At 38.5% G+C, this 19,848-nt stretch overlaps 1 long non-coding RNA gene across 1 annotated transcript; it reads right to left on the minus strand.

The window, feature by feature from the left end:
- Window positions 1–6,413: 6,413 nt before the first annotated feature.
- LOC125471810 lies at window positions 6,414–6,757 on the minus strand. The gene is made up of 2 exons (XR_007253889.1): window positions 6,703–6,757; window positions 6,414–6,601 (listed from the first exon to the last, which is right to left on the minus strand). It is a non-coding gene; the product is annotated as an uncharacterized LOC125471810 (long non-coding RNA).
- Between the last annotated feature and the right edge of the window lie 13,091 nt (window positions 6,758–19,848).

Consider the following 19,848-nt stretch of genomic DNA (forward strand, 5'->3'; position numbering starts at 1 on the left):
AAGATTTAACGACTGGACACTGAAAATAAATTTGAAGCATTTCTAACCGAGATGTTAAAATCCAACCATGGACAAAAAACAACTGTTTTGCACAAAAACATGGTTCCAAAGGATGAGCCAAATGATGACATGGATTGAAGGAGGAGAGTCTAGCGTCACAAATGGTAGCAACCAAGCTTGATGGCAATTCCTTCTACAAAATGGCATCAACCAAATTATTTATTGGATTCTTGGTTAAGGATCTAACGACAAAAAATTATGGTGTATAAGATACACCGAAACAAATTAGAAAATCCCCCACTCAACAACCCCTCACTCAGCATAGTAGAAAATCTCTTATTCCTCGGTCTTGACTTGCTACTCTTGAAGTATATGCATTTTTAGTGCCTTGAAGTTGAAGGTACTTTCACTTTCATGTCATAAGAAAAAAATAGAAAGTGCAAACTTTCTTGGCCTGGAAGAAGAGAAAAGTTGTCAACAATTTTTAGGTGCTATGGGGTGGCCTATAACATGATTGGAAGCTAATTTGTGTTTTATTTCACATTTTTTGTAGAAGCGATATTAAAAATTAGAAGATTCGAACAAGACCATGGAAGACGCTAATTGTGTTTTTTATTCTTCGCGAAAATAAGATTTGCACGTTTTGAATTTTGATTTGAAAGACGAAGTTCGGATTTGTAGGACATTTTAATAAAAATCTTATTGGAAGCTTTAATATGAAAATAATAACATTAACCATTTCCTTGCTGCATAGACACGTTCGAAAGCAAGGTGAATACATCAGTTAAAACGAGAAGTTCATTTTTGAACTATTTTAGCACCACTAAACAACGGCATCGGGCGGAAGACAAATGCAAAGGCAAGCAGCCAAGTTCATGGTATAGGAGAGTGGACCGGCCTTGCGTATATGGAAGATTATCTCGAAAACTAACGCATCAACAAGTCACTTTGAGCTGACTGGTACAGTATACTTTACAAACAAATGTAGCTTATCCAGGTATTAGTGACTATCTATATCGGTTTCTGGCCTCCGGATGTAGTAACGCAGCAAGTTCACCAACACCTGAAAATTCAAAATAAAAAATAAAAAAGAAAAAGAAAAAGAAAAAAAAGTCGGGTTTGCATGTAAGAACCTTCTGCACCATCTGTTTTTTGGTTGTAACATTATCAACATTTGTAAACCCTAAAACATGAAAGTCAGCAATAGCTCTGGCCTAAAAGTATTGGTTATTGAAAGGTCACATAATTTGAATTGGCAATACAGAACCAAATCAATTACCTGAGACAAGGAACTGTTTAACGCAGCCCCTCTGTTGCTGACATGAAATTTATCTTTGGCTACCAACCCCTATAAGACGAGAGAAGAAAGTTAACCACAGATAAATGGGAGGAAAGGTGGAGAGAAAGCAATTAGGGGAAGGGTGGGCATACTTCTGTATCGATCTCAGCTGATTCCACATCAATATTATGATAAACGCAAAGTGAAGAAAATATGTAGTGCGATGACTACAAGTCCAACAGCTAATACAGCAATTCCAAACGAAATCACATAATACAATCAGAACACTGCCCACAAAAAAAAAAGCTAAAAATTTAATCCACTTTAAAGTGTGAGAGAGAGAGAAAGATCAAAACTCAGCCTAGACTGACAGTTATTTACTTTATTTCTTGGCTTTGCCTACCACCCAAAAAACAAACCAAAAACAAAACACTTTTTTGGCAACGGGACCTTAAACATATTTTATTAAGATTCATATTGACAAATAAATAGAACCAAAAAACAATCTACTTCTTTTCAGCTTTAAAGAATCAAAAGTGGATACTAGAGACACCAATTTGGCTTCAATATGCTTTTGTTTTTTGATTTTGTAGCTTAAATTTTGTGGTTCGCAGAACTAGTAATGAAACTGCCTTAGTATTGCAGCACAACTTAACTAGGGCCCCTCTGCAAGGTCAGAAGATACTAGAGACACCAGTCGGTGTGATCACCCTGATGTACAAATTTAGCCGCAAGAACAACGGTAATAACCGTATTTTATACTTAAATTTGGTCAAAAGATATGCGTGGCGCAATCCTGAAATTAGTCTGGTAGATACCTTATGTGGTCTGTTAGGATGACCGACACTTGATGGCTAGCTCTGATACCAAATTGAAGCAATTCAACTTACACTGGGGGGTTCTAATTGCAAGGATTTGAATTCCAAATTTCCTGCCCTGATACTAAGTTAAAGTATATTGGATTACCACTATTCTAAAAAGCTTTAACTATTAAGTGAAAAATGAAACTGGTATACAATGCTATACTGAGCACCTAGACCTAAAATGTATGAGAATCTCCACTAGCACCACAAAACTGGTTCGAACTTTCTTTTAAAACTACGTATGGGATCAACTCAAAATACACATAAGTAATATGTGCTACACGATGAAGAACAAAAAGAAATAAGTCCTCACAATCGCCTTAAATAAAACTTCCTTTTTTTTGACTGGTCCCTCAGTGATGACAGTTCCCTTAGCCACATCCAGTCCCAAATCTTTCAATGCATTCATCTGTCCTCATTTAAACAAAGGTACTGTTGGAAGTTAATCTGATCCAGCCTCTTTAGTATTCTATTTTTAATTTAAGCAACTTAGTTGTAAAAGCTAACGGCTAGTTTTTTTTTGTGTTTTTTATTTTTAAATATCCTTGTTCGTTGTGTAAAGCTATCTCACATTGGACACATGTATGTCTCAGATTAGAAGTGAGGTGTATGACTTAGATGAACAATAGCACAACTGTAATTTGAAGGACAATGTACCTGAGGTTGTAGCTAGATAAGGATGAATGTAAGGGAATGAATCAATCAATGAAATCACCTAGAGGAGCAGCTATGATTTGCTTACTCTAAAATTCTCTGAAATTCTTTTTGTTCTTTACCTTTTTCTTTCATAAGTTTTTACCAAAAATCCATCATGGCCTCAGAGCCTGGTTTCGATCTATGAACTAGGAGTCTATAAAGCTGTGAACTTTAGGGAATTTCCAACGAGAAAAACCTTAGAAATCGATTTTTTCCTTGGGAGCAATGGCTAGAACAGCTAGCAATGACCTAAAAGCTCCAATCTTTCAAGCTGAAAACTATGACTTTTGGAGAATAAGGATGATAACCATTCTCAAGTCTCATGATCTTTGAGGTTTGGTGGACAAGGGGTATGTAACTCCAGCTGTGAAAGAAACTCTCACGAAGGATGCTAAAGCTCTTGGCTTTATTTAGGGTGCAGTTTCCGACATCATATTTCCGAGGATTGCGAATGAAGAAACATACAAAGGAGCATGAGAGATTCTTCAAGAGGAATACAGGGGTGATAAAAAGGTTAGAAGAATGAAACTTACCTCTCTTAGACATGAATTTGAGTACACTAGGATGAGGGAAATTGAACCACTTAAGGATTATCTTGTTAGACTGTTTGATATTGTGAATCAAATGAAGAACTATGGTGAAGAACTCACAAATCAAAGATTAGTGCAAAAGCTACTCATTAATCTAACAAAGTCTTATGATAACATTGTGTCACTTATTGAAGAAACTAAGGATACAGATGTAATCAATGTTCAAGAAGTGACTGCATCATTAAGAGTAGTTGAGCAAAGGCTAGAAATGCATGCAGTAGATGATATGGCCACTAATAGGACCTTTCAATCACTTAATATTGGTGAGAAGAACTATAACCATAGTGGACAGTCAAGTAACAATCAAAAGGAGAAGAAACCATGGAAAGGGAAAAACAAGAAATGGGAGAACAAGGGTGGTAGTCCTACAAAACTAAATACCATTAAGGGAACACAAAAAATAGCTTGCAATATATGTGATAAATTGCATTATGGTGCTTACTGGATCAAGGGGAAACCTAACTGTCACAAATGTGAAAGGTTTGGTCATCTGGCTAAAGATTGCAACAGTGGTAGAAGAAACTAACCGGTGCAATATGCAAACCAAGTTGATGAAGAAGAGGCTAATGTGTTCTTTGCATGTAAAGCTGCAACAATAGAAGGAAAGGAGAGTGTGGTATATAGACAGTGGTTGTAGCAACCACATGACAGCACACAGGTCTCTTCTCATTGTGTAATACCCTGAAAAATTTAAATATATAAATTAATTATTTATGTTTATGAATATGTGAAGGAAATAGGAAAATAAATCAATAAATGGTTAAGGAAATTTCAGTGGGAAAAATGTGAAAATCCATTCTTGGATTTGAATATTAAAATAAGTATTTTGTAGTTGTATTCATAATTACGACGTATTTATAATTACAGCGGATATTTGTATCGATAAGTTAAAAAGACTAAAATGCCCTAGTTGGCTTAACGTAATTATACGAGGACGTATTTTATCCTCATATATTTTATCGTATTTCTTGATATATTTGGATAGAACTCAACCTCACGAGCGTGTAGGCGCAAACCGTTCATGAAACGGAATTATAACGAAAGAGTTATTAACGTTTGAAGTTAAGGATATTTTTGTAAATTTAATCTTCACTTTAGAAGGCACCAAAAAATTTGGAGCAATGGGTTGTGCCACGTGTGTAGCTAGGATGAAGGGAAAGGAAGAGAGATGAGAGAGATGAACGGCTGAGATGAAAAACAGAGAAGAGAAATGAGAGAAAAAGAGGGGGGAACTGCCCAATGAAAAGAGGGAAAAGAGGGGAAATGAGAGAGGGAGAAAAAGAGAAACGGGCTGACCTGTATACCTCATTGGACCTGGTTTCGATCTGGTATATTTCTCGGTGAAATTCGTCAATTTTCTGACTGATTGACATGATTTACCACCACCAATCATTATATCGTTGCTCCCTCTTCAATTTTCCACCTAAAGTCGACCTAATTTGGTCATGTTTCGCGACGAGGTGGTGTCGTGGGTGTCCGAAGCCACGACGTCGATTCCGCCGTTTCTGAAACAAATTTTGTCAACGACCACCACCAATAAACTCCTCTCAACCCTAAGAATGAAGGCCAAGCACTGGTTAGGGCGTCGAAACTGTTTTGGAGTCAAATCAAGAACACCCAATTTAAGGGTTTCTGGCGTGTTTGAGTAAAATTAGGGCTTTTCCCGGCCGAATTGGACCTCGGTCCAGGTATGAAAAATGTTCCTCTCCTTGAGTTGTACATTCCTGAAAATTTTGGTAATTTTTTGTTATAGTTGAAATTTTCGAGGAGTAGGGGCGGCCGTCCGCCACCCGTGGCATCGCGTGTGGCGGCACATAGCCAATGAGTCGACATTGGATTTTTATGTGAATTTCGTTATTCCAATTATGTTTTGGTATCTATTTGACGTGTAGCAATTATTAATGTCACACCCCGTCCCGAAGGAGGGCATGCTGGCCGTCACGTGAGAGTGACGTAACCATTTACACAGTTCGAAAGCTTTAAAATATACAACTTCTAAGATGAACCACCCGAAGGTGAGTCCTCATTTGATCCATTCTGTCAGAACACCGTTGAATTTCCTCGTAGTCACCACACCTTTGCAATTCTTGAACTTGGAGGGGCGCAAAACCAAAATTTAGTGGGTCAGTAAAACAATTCTTTTCCAAATCCAAACACTTCTCAAAACTTTGTAACCCCTCTTCGTAAAACCTATATACTTTTCTAGAAAATAAACATATATACGTATGTATAGATATGTCAATCAAGCTCAAGGGTATGCCAATCACACTCACAGGTATGCCAATCATACTCACAGGTATGCCAATCACACTCACAGGTATGCCAATCAAAGCCTCATAATGATATGCAAGTGCTCAGGTATAAACCATATCAATAACATGTTACTGGCAGCCGGAGTCACCTAAAGTGACCTGTACGGCTGAATCTAGAGCTCAAATCTCAATCTCAATAACTAAACAACTGAACCTGACCACGATGTCGGAACCACCTAAAGTGGTCTGTACAACAAGGCTGGGTGTGACGTATATATATACGTTCTAGTGCTACGATCACGTGAAGCTAGGCGGATAATCGCGGTCACCTTCGAGTCGGAACCACCTAATGTGGTCTGTACGACAGGCTATGCACCTAGCTTGGATCCAAGCTGAGCATAAGGTGTGGGGAGGTGAACATCACGTGAAGGCTGGGCCCTGCTCAAGGCGGGAGCACTCACACTGGGGGTGCAGGTTCTGAGCTCGCTATCACATCTCTATCATATCATTCTTCATATCTCAATCATATCTCATGATCGTTATCAGCATAATATCTCAATTATATCTCAATCATATTTCAATCATATCACACTCATATTTCATTTGTATTTCCATAATATTTCAATCGTATTCCAAACGTATTTCATACGTATATCAAATGTATATCAAATGTAGCTTACCTGGGCCTCCTCAGCACCATGCAACAGTATGCATAATTATGGTAATGCACATATTAAAATACGATGCATATATGACAGGATATTCAATTCGTATTTCTTTTAAAATACGTTTTTTGGGAAATACGTCAAGCATACGTATATATACGAAAACAAAACTGCCCACTCACAGATCACATCAACGTCTCGTAGGTCCCTGAGCCTCCCCTAGATTGGTTACATTCTTCTTCTGTATAATTTTCACCTATACACAAAGTAACCAAATTGACGTTATTTAACGCACATACACCAAACATTCGTCAATAATTTTCTCATACGTTGCTCAATTTGGGTATGTGAATATACCACGGTGATCTACACGACGTCACGAACACGTGACAATTTTTAGAACTCAATTTGGAGCTCTCACGCGCCCTGTCTACGCGCTGCCCACGCGCGCGTCTTCTTCCTCGCGTCGCCGGACTGGTTTCGCCGGAGATGGGTGTTTTGCCGGAATTTCTGGGGAAATTTCAAAGTGTCATAACTTCTTCATTTCTTAACCATTTTCGACGTTCTTTATATCAAAATGAAGGTATTGACGAGACGAACACATCCATACCTATCTCGACCTCTAACTCGCCGTGGATTCGCCGGAAAAAGCCTCGAAAGCTCCGGCCAAACTTTGAACGTGTCATTCTCCTTGTTCTTACGTCCATTTTTCACGTAATCTATACCAAAATGAAGCCCTAATCATAATCTACCACGTTGGACTAGTTTTAGGGCCTAAAAACAACGGAATCAAACTTTTCCAAAAATACGAAAATTCGGCCAAACTTACAGTTCGTGATCCCAACGTCCAAATCCTTCAAACGAAGCACTCCGAGCTTCCTTAGGACCTCACCAAGCTTCCTACAAGCTTCAAAATCCCAAAAACATCAAGTTTTACGTGTGCATGAACAGTGCACACGCACAGTGAAATTGAAATCCATGTTTTCCGAAGTGAAACTCACCTGAAATTGGTACCATCGTGTTCGTGTGGTCCTCAGGAGTACGATGGTGGTCTTAGATCCTTCGTTGGTATAGTTTTAGGGTGGTTTTGTGGGTGGTCCGTGTGAGTTCGAAGGAGAGAGAGAGAACTGACAGAGAGAATGAGAGGTTTGTGAGGGAGGAGAGAGAGAAAGACAAGATGCAGAAATGGGGGAGAGATTTGAGGAATGTGGGATCCTACCCAATCCCCAAATCATCAAGTTATAACATATTTTACGCCCCTTAGTCCCGTTTAAGGGCATTTTCATAACTTCACGTCCTCGGAATTAAAATTCCGGGACGGGTTGTGACAATTAATACAAATGTTGGATTTTTTTTATTTTTTATTAATTGAATATTTTTGGAATTGGTTTGAAATTGAAATGTGAACTACGGAAGGCTTGATCTCTTTCAAGGGTACGTAGGCAGTCTAACAGGGTTATATGCAGCCTTAATAATCGAGAATTAATTCTTTAGTTAGAAAATTTGATCTAAGAGAATAAAATGGTGATAATTTGAAAATAAAATCGTATGTGTGGATAAAAGAATTATGGTTATAAATCATGTGTGGGATTAAGGAATTTAATTAAAGAATCGCAATCAATGGTAGTTAAATAAACAAGAATTTAGTTTGGGTCTATCACCGTTATTATTTTTTCTGAAATAAATATTTTGGGGCGGGGCGTTGCATATTGATTTGGATATAACCTTTACTGGCAGAGTTAAAATGGGGAATGGATACATAGTGGATATTGTTGGTACAGGAACCCTGAGACACTGAGAAAGGGAAAAGATACATCAGAGAAGTGATGTTGGTACCTAGCTTGGAAGAAAACCTACTCAATGTAGGACAGATGATGGAACATGGGTATTTCTTGCTTTTTGGTGATGATGTGGCTGAAATCTATGATGACAAGACCCTGTAGAATCTTGTCTCCAAGGTTGAAATGAAGAAAACAAAAGCTTTCCCTTATTGATGAGATTTCTTGAGAATCTTGCAATGAAGGCAATAGTGAATGAGTCTTCTATGGCACAAGAGACTAGGCCATCTTAACTTTCAAATTTTGAAAACTCTGCAGAACCAACAAATGGTTCTTAGCCTACCTGAAATCAAAGAAACTAGTGAATTGTGTGAAGGATGTACCTTTGGAAAGCAACACATAAGCTCATTTCCAACTGGTCAAGCATGGAGAGCATCAGTGCCCTTGGAACTGATCCACAGTGAAATTTATGGTCCAATGAAGATTGCTACACTTGGTGGCAACAAATATTTTTTGATTTTGTAGATAACCATTCCAGGATGTGCTCAGTTTATATGTTGAGATAGAAATTAGAAGTATTCAGTGTTTAAAAAGTTTCAGATGCTTGTGGAAAGACAAACTGGAATGAAGATTAAAAGGTTGAGAAGTGATAGGGGATGAGAGTACACATCCTTGGAATTTGACAAGTTCTGTGAGAATATTAGACTAGAGAAGCAGTTGACAGTTGGGTATACTCCACAGCAAAATGGAGTAGCTGAGAGAAAGAACATGATAGTTGTGGAAATGGCTAGATCAATGTTGCATGATAAGATGATACCATACCATTTTTTGGGAAAAGCAGTTTGCACTACAGTCTATATACTTAACAGGTGTCCCACAAAAGCTGTTGACAACTAAACACATTTTGAAACTTATAATGGAAAAAAGCCATATGTGAAGCATTTAAAAGTGTTTGGTTCAATTTATTATGCTCATGTCTTTACTCAATTGAGACCTAAATTGGAGGAATGTAGTAACAAGTGTCTTTGTGGGATATGGAAGATGTGAAAAGGGTTATAAGCTTTTCAATTTCAAAACAAAGAAAGTGATGCTTTCTAAGGATGTAGTATTCAAAGAAAGTGCTAATTGGGATTGGGATAAACAAGTTGAATCAAATGTATACATCCCACTATCACTTGAAGATCAAGAGACAAATGCTGAGTTTGAAGGGGAGCATTTTAGTGAAAATGGCCCTGTAACACCAGTGCAATCTCCATCTGTGCAACATTCACAATTTCAGTCCTCTCAATCATCTCAATCTTCACATTCTCCACAAGAGAGTGGAAATGTACAGGTCTCAAGTTCTCAAGAATCCACCCCAAGTTCAACTCTTATAAAGATGAGAAATCTGAATAAGATATATGCAACTTGTTTTTTTTCTGTCAATTGGAACCAGAAGATTTCAATGAAGCTGTGAAGAAGGTTGCTTGGAAGAAAGCAATGCAGGATGAAATCACTATCATTAAGAAGAATGCCACTTGGGAACTAACTAAGAGACCAAGTGAGAAACCTGTTATAGGGGTAAAGTGGATTTACAAAACAAAATTGAACTTGGATGAATTTGTGCAAAAGAACAAGGCTAGGTTGATTGCAAAAGGCTACTCACAACAACCTAGGGTAGATTTCAATGAGACATTTGCCCCAGTTGCTAGATTAGACACCATTAGGACCCTTATTGCTCTTGTAGCACAAAAAGGGTGGAAATTACACCAATTAGTTGTCAAATCAGTTTTCCTAAATTGGATGTTGAAGGAGGAAGTCTAAGTAGAATAACCGAATGGCTTTATTGTCAAAGGTGCAAAAGATAAGGTCTGCAAGTTGAACAAAGCCTTATATGGCTTGAAACAAGCTCCCAAAGTTTGGTATGAAAAGATTGATTCTTACTTCACTAAGAACAATTTTTCTGGAAAGTCTCAGTGATGCTACCTTGTACACCAAGAAACAAGAAAACACAGGAACACTCATAGTATCTATCTATGTTGATGATGTTGTGTTCACTGGAGACAATGATCAAATGATTGAAGACTTTAAGCAAAATATGATGAAACAATGTGAAATGACCAGTTTTGGGTTGCTGCATCATTTTCTTGGAATTGGATTTGTTCAAATTGAAACTGGTATATTCATTCACTAGGGAAAATATGCAAAAAGTTTGCTGGAAAAGTTTGGACTTAAGGATTGTAAGCCTGTGAGTACACCTCTTGACTCAAATGCCAAGTTGTGTAAGGATGATGGTACTGAACCAGTAAACTCAAATCATTATAGAAGTATTGTGGGAAGTCTACTTTATCTAATAGCAACCAGACCTGATATTATGTTTATTGCTAGCCTCTTGTCAAGATTTATGCACTGTCCAACAAAGACTCATCTGGGAACACTAAAAAAGGTACTCAGATATATGCAAGGAACCATTGATTATGGTGTTTTCTAAGAAAAAGGAAAGTCAATAATCCTAATTGGATTTTGTGATAATGACTGGGGTGGCAGTGAGGATGATATGAAGAGCACATCGGGCTATGCCTTCACCTTTGGCTCAAGTGCATTCTTTTGGGCATTTATGAAGCAACAAAGTGTTGCTCTATCCACAGCTAAAGCTAAGTATGTCATTGCAACTGAAGCAATATCTCAGGCAACCTGGTTAAGGTTCATACTCAAGGATTTTGGTGAAATGCAAGTAGATTCAACACCAATTATGTGTGAGAACATGTCTGTTATTAATAATGACCAAAAATCATGTGTTCCATCACATTGGACACATTTATGTCTCAGATTAGAAGTGAGGTGTATGGCTTAGATGAATAATAGCATATCTGTAATTTGAAGGACAATGTACTTGAGGTTGTAGCTAGATAATGATGAATGTAAGGAATGAATCAATCAATGAAATCACCTAGAGGAGCAGCTATGATTTGCTTACCCTAAAATTCTCTAAAAACATTCTCCAAATTTCATTTTATTCTCCAATATGCAATCAATCATAAGCTTCTTTTTTTTTATTTTTTTAACAAAAAAAAATAAAAATCTATATGGTTAGTATGTCTGATTGTGGATTCAAAAGCAACCAATAAGAAAAATTCCTAGCTGAAATCTAAAATGTTAGACTGAAATTTTGGTTTAAAAGAATCTGCTTTAAGACACCTCTTTCAAAACTTATACAATATAAAAAACCAAGAGCCTCACAATCCATGTTATCCTAAAATAGAAAATAATAAAATTTCCAATAGCAACTTCACCATATCAATGAGTGCCCCAAGGCGATCGCCGAAGCTGAGTTGCACAATAGTTGCATCAAAATCTGAATCTTGATCGATCATAACAACTGCATCGAAAGATAATCAGCATCTTAATCAGACTTTTGCAATTTAAAACATCCATCAACTTGTTGGTAAATCATACAATCTCGTCAAACAATCAAAAGTCAGTCTAGATGTATTATTGTATTGTGAAGTAATTGTCCAACCCTAAAAGTTCTTAGATTTATTATGAACCACTCAAGGATAATGAAAATTTAGCATGCAAATAAAATATTGACAAAAGGACAACAAAAAATGGGTCCATCAGAGGTCTAAATAGGCGCCTTTCTGGGAAAAAATGCTTAACAGAAACATGACTCTCGTTAAATGTCTAAAGAAGAAACAAACTCTCCAATTGTAGATGTCTACCAAAGGAAATATACTGCTTTCCTAGTCTAGCAACGTGGCTTGTAAGAAAACACGATGTAAAGGCCTTATTTCTATGGAAAATAGTAGCAAACACCATAATAATAGATTATATGGACAATAAGTACTGTCTAGTTTCACTTGATGACACACCCCGATCGAGATCGGGGCATGCTGGCCGTCACGTGGAAGTGACGTAACCATGTGCACAGTGCGGAAGCTAATAAAATAATAATAAAAGTACGAATAACTAAAAACCAGCTTTACACAAAGTAAGAACATACATGTGCAAGCGTAAGTGTGAAAAACAAAGTTCAGAGTTCGAAAACCTAATGCAGTCCGGGAGAAATAACACTACAAAAACACACCCAAAGGTGGTCCTACACTGGTGATAATCTGTCAGATATGCCGGCGAAATCCTCTGGGGAGCCACCAAAAGTGCTAGCCAACTAGAACCTGGAGGGGCGCAAAACAAACAGTGTGAGTGGGCAAAAACAAAGCTTTTCAAAAACCATTTCATAAACAAGATTCTAACCCCTTGCCGTAAAACCTGTATACTTCCCAGAAAAATAGAGTATACATATATATAAGTCATGCGCAGAAATATGCCATGCCAAAAGCCTCGAAATAAAATGCAAGTGCTCAGGTAATGTCAAATCAATGTCATGTAATCTGTCAGCCAGAGTCACCTAACGTGACCTGTACGGCTGAATCTAGAGCTCAAATCTCCATCTCATTAACTATATCTGCACACGAGTCGGAACCACCTAGAGTGGTCTGTACGGCAGGACTAGGTGTATAATAAGTACGCTCAAGTGCTACGATCACGTGAAGGCTGGGCGACTAATCGCGGGTCACTTACGAGTCGGAACCACCTAAAGTGGTTTGTACGACAGGACTGTGCACCTAACTTGGATCCAAGATGAGCGTGTGGTGCGGGAGGTGAACATCACGTGAAGGACTGTGCCCAACTCTGGGCGGGAGCACTAACATCGGGGGTGCAGGTTATGAGCTCTCTATGCATCTCAAATCACTACTGAACATAAACATAAATAGTAACTCACCTGACACTTACTTATGCGTCCGCAGCACCAAACATATATATACATATGCGACTAATAATGCGTAAATAAATGGCAAACAATAAGCATGGCATATAAACGTATAAACGTTTCATTTCACTTTCTGGGAAAAAAAACATAAGTATATAGGTCTATACGGAAAACCAAAATCCCACTCACTGGTATGTAGAAGGGTCGTAACCCCCTTGCCTCGAATAACCACGCTTGTCCTCGGGATAGGTCTCACCTATATGCAAAACAACTATAAAAACGTTAATTTTAAAGCACATAACCAACATCACGAAATAACTTCTCATACAATGCTCAAATGGGGTGTATGAATACACCAACGTGATCTACTCAACCTCACAAACATCCCCATATTTTTAGAAAAATTTTCTGACACCGCACGCACCCCCACGCGCAGGCACGTGCCTGGCACACTGACGGCGTCAGTTAACGCCGTCAGGAATATTCCGTTAAATCTGACATATTCCGTTAAGCCGTGAGGAATATTCCGTCCAAACTGACGGAATATTCTGTCGTCTTCTCCGGCCAAACTCCGGCGCTGTCGGCGGCGCCGGAAAACCAGGAAAACTTCAAAACCTTATATCTTCTTCGTTTTTCAACCAAATTTCACAAAATTGGTACCAAAATGAAGCTTACAACAAGAGGAACAAATCCATACCACTTTCAAGCATTAAAACCCACGGAATCTCACCGGGAAAACACCACCAACTCCGGCCAAGCTTGAAACTCACGATCTCGACGTCCAAAACCTTCAAACGAACCACCCCGAGCCTCCTAAGGACCTTACCAAGCTTCCTACAAGCTTGAAATTCCCAAAAACACAAGAATTAACGTGTGCATGAACAGTGACCAAATCGGGGTATCCCGAGTTCGACGTGAAAACGAAGGTATCCTTACCTGAAATGGGTATGGTTGAACTCCCAAGGACCTCACGAGCATGAATATGTAATTTGTTTCCTCGATCTGTGAAGGTTTCAATGGTTTTGGTCGTTGTCCGTACAAGAAGAATAGGAATGGGAGAGAGAAAGGGCTCGGGACAGGGCAAGGAGAGAGAGTGAGTGTGTGTGGTCAAAAACCAGCCAAGCAACACCCAAAAACAACCACACAACGAAACAACCATAATAGGGGCAAAATCGTCATTTCACCCATACGGTTCGAAAATCCGGAACGGGCTGTCACACTTGATGTTGTGAATACCAACTATTTAGTTTAAGCACAAGTAACATCGGTTGAGCTAAATATAGTATCCTCTAACAAGACTAAACTAGTTTTTTTATCCTCTTTTGGTTGACATGGTATAGGGTTTTGGACCATTATTGGTGGTCCATCGACTCTAATTGGTCTTCATTTTCAAAATATTGCTTATACACTTTCTAACATGTCATTTATTAGTACTAATAATAAAAAAAAAAGTATGATTAAAACACATTCTATGTGTTGACAATGAATATATGAAAATTATCCGTCTTATATGACAAGAAGCATGTATGCTTAAATGGAGAGGTAAATGATAAAGAAAAACTTTTCTTAAACTAACTTTTCTCTTTATGCAAATTGGGTATAACTTTTTGGTTAGAGCTACATTTTCCTAACGTACCTTCTAACTTGTTTACAACCAAATCAAATGCAAAAATCCCACTTGGTTGAAACTCCCAAGTCGATTCCAATTCCATTTTTTTAAATTCATCATTTTTTTCAATTATATCTTTGTGTCACATCAATAACCTTAAAAGGGTACAAATATTGTCTTACAATGATACAAATAATAAAGAAAGTAAGAAATCATGGCTTTTGCCTATGCAAGAAAATAATTGAAAAATAATCTTTTTGCTAAATCAAGGCTAAGAAATCATGGCTTTTGCCTATGCAAGAAAATAATTGAAAAATAATCTTTTTGCTAAATCAACGCTTAAGTTTGAATTTCTCTGCCGGCAATTCCTCTTGATGGACAATTTGAAAATCAACAATTATAATAAAAAAGACTAAACTTTCTCTGTAAGTCCACAAAGAGGTTTGTAGTATGCGTAGCTCTGGAATGGGGTAGCCTCCTCATCCCCTAAACTTTGTTGTTAAAAGAAATTAATTGCAAAATAAGGGAAAAATTTGCAAACAATAAAAAACCCAAAACCCAGATAAAAGGGCCCTAAGGGCATGTTTACATACCCGTAATTGGAATTAAAATAAGGAATTGAATTCTAATCATGGAGTATTCAAGCGTTTATTGACTCTGGAGGAATCAAAAGAGTGGTGAGCCCCACACAAATTAAGGAATCTGACTCCCCAAAATGGAGGAATTAGACTCCTTAGATGGATGTTGTATTTGAGTTCCGGAAGAGTGAGGGAACAGGAATGCATTTTTTCTACTATTATGCCCTCTTTATATTTTTAAAATTTCAAGTTTGCAAACAACAAACCCACTGCTTACTGCGCACTCTGCCTTTATGCTTCTGCGCCTCACCTTCCACTTCCCCGTGCGACCGTGCTTCACTTCCTAACCCCATTAGCTCAAAAACCCTATCCATGTATTCCCAAACCAAATTTAACAACCAATCACCCAAATTTTGAAAATAAGCAACTCAAGCCCAAACCCAAACCCACAAATCCGTGGAAGCAACCACTCAAAAAACCCATAAAATTATGAAATACTTTGCAGGGAGAAGAGGTGGTGGCTATGGGGTAGGGCGGGTGAGGAACATGAAGGTGAGGGTAGGGGAGAAAAGATATGAAGAATTGTAGGAAGAGGAGGAATGTTTTATTCAATTGGGTTTGAATAAGGACATTTTTTTATGTCACGGGTCTACTCGAGGAAAAAAAGAGAAGGGTAAATTACATTTTCATACCTCAAGTTTGGGGCCTATTTCAATTCCTTACAACATCTTCAAAACATTTCACTTTCATACCTTAAGTACTATTTTATTTCAAAATAATACCTCTGTTACATTTTTCATCCATTGATCTATTAAGTGCTGACGTGACTGCCACATATATGCCACGTGGCAAAAAAAAATTAATTTTTTTTAATAAACCTAAATCTTCTAAATATTTTAAAAAAAAAAAAAAAAAAAAAACCTAAACCCCATTCCTTTTCCCTTTCCCCGCAACCCCCAACCCAAACCCTAAATCCCATGTCTTCTCCGATCCACTCTTCTTTGTTCACCTCCCCAACCCACTTCGTCTTCTCCACCCTAGCACCCTCCTTCTCCCATCCCCCATCATCACCCACCACTTCTCCCGTCACCAACCCTATCCATCAACCCCCGGATCTTCTCTGCCTTCACCTTTGACAACACACGGCAACCACCACGAAGCCTCAAGCTTCAGCAATCCCCGAGTTCAACAACACATTAAAGCCCCACGAAGCCCCGAAATCAACGACTTTGCTGCCATTCTTCCTCCTTGCTACCTCGTCAACATTGAACTTCTTCCCTATTTACAAAACCCAGATCCCATTCCTTCCTATTCACCTCTCTGCAACTCCTATTAACAAAATCTCTTCCCTTAGAAGAAGAAGAAACCAAACTCGTCCATTCCCCCCTTCCCCCGATTACCCATTTGCCTTCCCCCCTAGGCGACGGTTGCAGGTATTTAGGTTCTGGTTTTGCAGGTATTGTGTTGTAGGTATTTGGGTTGCAGGGGTTTCTAAGAAAACTAGTGAAAAAAAAAAGCAGAGAAGTGATTAAAGGTGAGGACTTTGAGGTGGGAGAGGTGGAGGGGGATATGGGTTTTGGGAGAAGGAGACGCGTGGAGGCGAGAGACGGATGGTGGCGGGGGAAGAGGCGAGAGCGGGGTGGAATTCGAAACTCAAACCCTAGAGAGGGAGAGGGAATGAGGGAATTGAAAAAAAGGGTGTCAGTGAGTGTATTGGGGTTGGTGTGCAGGAAGAAGAAGAGTGGGAGAGATGGGTAAGGGGTGGGGACGGACCGACGGGAAGGAAAAGATGGGTAAAGGGGTGGATATGGACAGACGGGAAGGAAGAAATGGGTAAGGGGGTGGGATGTAGGGTTGCGGGGAAGGGGATCTGGGTCCTGGTTTTTCTGGTTTTTTTTTTTTTTTTTTAAAAAATTTTTGTTTTAGGGTTAATTTTATAATATTGTTAATGTATAAAAAAAATTAATTTTATTGCCATATGGTAGCCACATTAGCACAAATGTGGCAGCCACATCAACATTTAACAGACCATTGGATGGAAAATCTAACGGAAATATTATTTTGAAATAAAATAGTAGTTAAGGTATGAAAGTGAAATGTTTTAAATATGTTGTAAGGAATTGTAATAGACCACAAACCTGAGGTATGAAAGTATAATTTCATGGCTCTAGTGAAGCACTAGTGACTACTCCCATAGGAATCAGGAAAGGATGAGGAAGATTGAGTGGGTGTTATGTTTCAGCAATTAGCCGCCATAGCCCAAGAGAAAGATAGGAATCATGGTTCTAATAATTCTAGATAAGATTTGCAGAGGGATGTTTAATATTTTAATATTGTAAAAACAATAAATTTGTATATGAATATTATTAGTAATACAATAAATTTGTCTACAAATTTAATATTTTGGAATAAGGGTATTATAGTAATCACACTGGTTTTCATTCTGATTCAGGTAAATTAATAAACTTATATGAATTCAGTACTATTTATATTCCGATTCCAAAACATTTAAGTAAACAACTTCAACAGAAATCGGATTCTGATTCCTCCTCATTCCAATTTCTCCTCAATTTAATTCCCCCTCAATCCAATTCCTCATATTTTGATTCCGGTTTCGTAAACGAGCCATAAATTTAAGGATGTGTTAATGAAAAGGGCTTAGGCTAACTTTCATTTAACCAAAAACCACATTGTAATTTTATTTAATGAAAAAGGCATGAATTTTAATGAAAAATGACAAAAACTAGAAGAAAACAAACCTAAATAAAAGGCCCACGAGCTAGAAGTGAGAGAGTGTTCCGTGGTCTATAACTATTTGAACCAGTCAATGGAACTCATTATGGAACTTTTATGTAGATTTCTGTATCTAGATCCCCATAGAGATTCGCAGTTTCCATGTCCATAAGCTGCATATTCAGTTTTTCAGAAACTACCAAACTGATAAGGTAACGGAATGTTATGACGTTCATTACGGGGGAATACGTTTCCTCGTAATCAATCTCAGGACGTTGAGAGAAGCCTTGTGCTACAAGGTGTGCTTTATATCGCACTATTTCATTCTTTTCATTACGCTTCCTTACCAAAACTCACTTATAGCCTATGGGCTTCACATGTGGTGGAGTATGAGCTACAGGCTCAAACACCTTACGTTTCGCAAGTGAATCGAGTTCAACCTAGATTACTTTTTTCCAGTTTGACCAATTCGTTCTACGTTAACATTCATCAATGGAACGTGGTTTAATGTCATCGTTAAGCATGATGTCGGAAGCAATTGTATACGCTAATGCATCATCGACAATCATCTCATTCTGATTCCATACCTCATCCAATACTGTGTAATGGACCAAAATTTCACGATTCTCGGAATGCCAGTATGTCTTATCTAAGACATCACCATAATCTAAAATAACCTTATGCGTTGGAACAGATGAGTAAGCAACGGTCGGATTTAGACTAGGGTTACTAGCTTGTGCCGTTTTTCTTTTTCGGGGTTGTGAATCCTTTGAACCAGGGGGTCTGCCACGCTTCAGGGTAGGAAAAGGCGATTTGTTAGTCGCCAGTGTACCGAGCTGCGTGAGGGGTGTGGCCGCCCTACCCTCGGGGACGGTCCGGCCTTCCAAGACGGTGATACGGCGTACGTTACGTACTTTCATCCTTGCAGGTGCATTTACAATGGGTATATATGATCTCTTCACTTTTGCTAGATCAGTAAAAGTATCCGGCATGGTTTGAACTATGCTATGAAGATCTAGAATACGTCGCACTTCAGTTTCAAATTGAGCGGTGTGGGGATCTAAATGAGATATAGTGGAAGTAATCCACGACAATTCGCGATGTTCTACAGGAACGTTAGTGATCTTATCTCCCCATAACGACGAGAAAACTATCCCATCAAAGTGACAATCCGTAAAACGTGCGGTAAAGAGATCTTATGTCAAGGGTTTTGAGTAGCAAATAATGGATGCGAATCATAACCGACATAAATTCCTATTTTTCTCCGAGGATCCATTTTGGTACGTAGTGGCGGCGCTATTGACACAAAGACTGCGCACCCAAACACACGTAAATGCGATATGTCAGGCTCGTATCCAATAACCAATTATAACGGTGAATGAGGTTGGGTAGCAGTGGGCCTTAGGCAGACCAACATTGTTGTGTGCAATATTGCATGGCCCTAGGTAGTGACCAGCAAGTTGGTTTGCATAACCAAAGTTCGAATTATCGTTTGAATGCGCTTTATGAAAGTTTCTGCCAAGCCATTTTGGGTGTGAACATGGGGTACAAGATGTTGCACTTCAATCCCAAATGACATGCAATAATCGTCAAAAGTTTGTGACGTCAACTTTCCAGCATTATCTAGTCGAATCGATTTGATTAGATAATCAGAGTGGTGAGCGTTAAGCTTAATAATTTGTCTTGGAAGTTTCGCAAATGCAACATTGCATGTGGATAATAAGCAGACATGTGACCATCATGTCGATGCATCAACCAACACCATGAAGTATCTAAATGTTTCACATATTGGTTGGATAGGTCCACAAATATCCCCTTGAATCCTCTGAAGAAACTTAGGAGGGTCGTGAATTATCTTTGTAAGTGAGGGTTGAATGTTCAACTTCCCTAAAGCACATATTTTGCAAAGCAGATGGTCGGGATAAGATTTTAAGTGATGCCCATGTAATACTTTGAGGATACGGAGCATCATATCTTGTCCAGGGTGTCCCATTCGATCATGTCAAAGTAGGAAAGTGCTCTGGAACCCAGTCATTGGGCCGACCATGTGATGGG

The sequence above is a fragment of a genome, unplaced genomic scaffold (genome assembly GCF_019419815.1).
Source record: "Pyrus x bretschneideri cultivar Hongxiangsu unplaced genomic scaffold, Pyrus_bretschneideri_v1 Contig62, whole genome shotgun sequence".
Lineage (NCBI taxonomy): Eukaryota > Viridiplantae > Streptophyta > Magnoliopsida > Rosales > Rosaceae > Pyrus > Pyrus x bretschneideri.